Genomic DNA, 898 nt, shown 5'->3' with positions numbered 1-898 from the left:
CAAATTTGAGTGGCCTCTAAAAGCTGAGAACCAAAGCCAGCACGTTTTCCAGGACTTTGAGTACTACAACTACGTGGAACTAAATTCTTCCAACAACCTGAATGAGCGTGGAAATGAATTCATTCCCAGAGCCACCAGAGAGAAACAGAGCCACTCTAACACCTTGATGTGACCTGGTGAAACCAAGAACCCAGACTTCTGGCCTACAGGTCTTTTGTGGTTCCATACATATTTTAGGATTGTTTTATTTCTGTGAAAAATGCTATTGGCATTTTGGCAGGGATTGCATTCAATGTATAATTCGCTTTGGGTATTATAGACATTCAATTTTTTTTAAGTTTTATTTATGTGTTTTGAGAGAGAGAGCATGAACAGGGGAAGGACAAAAAGAGGGAGAGAGACAATCCCAGTTCGTGAACTGTGAGATCATGACCTGAGCCGAAATCAGGAGTCAGGTGCTTAACTTACTGTGCCACCCAGGTGCCCCGGGTAGTATAGACATTTTAACAATATTTGTTCTTCCAATCCCTGAGCATGGATTGTCTTTCCATTTCTTTGTGTTATCTTCAGTTTCTTTCATAAATGTTTTATAGTTTTCAGACTATAGGCCTTTCACCTCCTTGGTTAAGTTTATTCCTAGTTTTTTATGTCTTTTTTTGGGGGGGTTGATGTAATTGTGAATGGGATTGTTTTCTTCATTTCTCTTTCTGCTGCTTCATTATTAGTGTAGAGAAATGCAACGGATTTCTCTACGTTGATTTTTGTATCCTGTGACTTTACTGAATTCATTTATCAGTTCTAGTAGTTTTTTTGGTGAAGTCTTTAGAGTTTTCTATACATAGTTTTATATCATCTGCAAATAGTAAAAATTTTACTTCTTCCTTACCAATTTGGATGC

Source organism: Crocuta crocuta, unplaced genomic scaffold (assembly GCF_008692635.1).
Source record: "Crocuta crocuta isolate KB4526 unplaced genomic scaffold, BGI_CrCroc_1.0 scaffold885, whole genome shotgun sequence".
Taxonomy (NCBI): domain Eukaryota; kingdom Metazoa; phylum Chordata; class Mammalia; order Carnivora; family Hyaenidae; genus Crocuta; species Crocuta crocuta.
The sequence above is the reverse complement of the archived record's forward strand: the minus strand, read 5'-3'. Positions refer to the sequence as shown.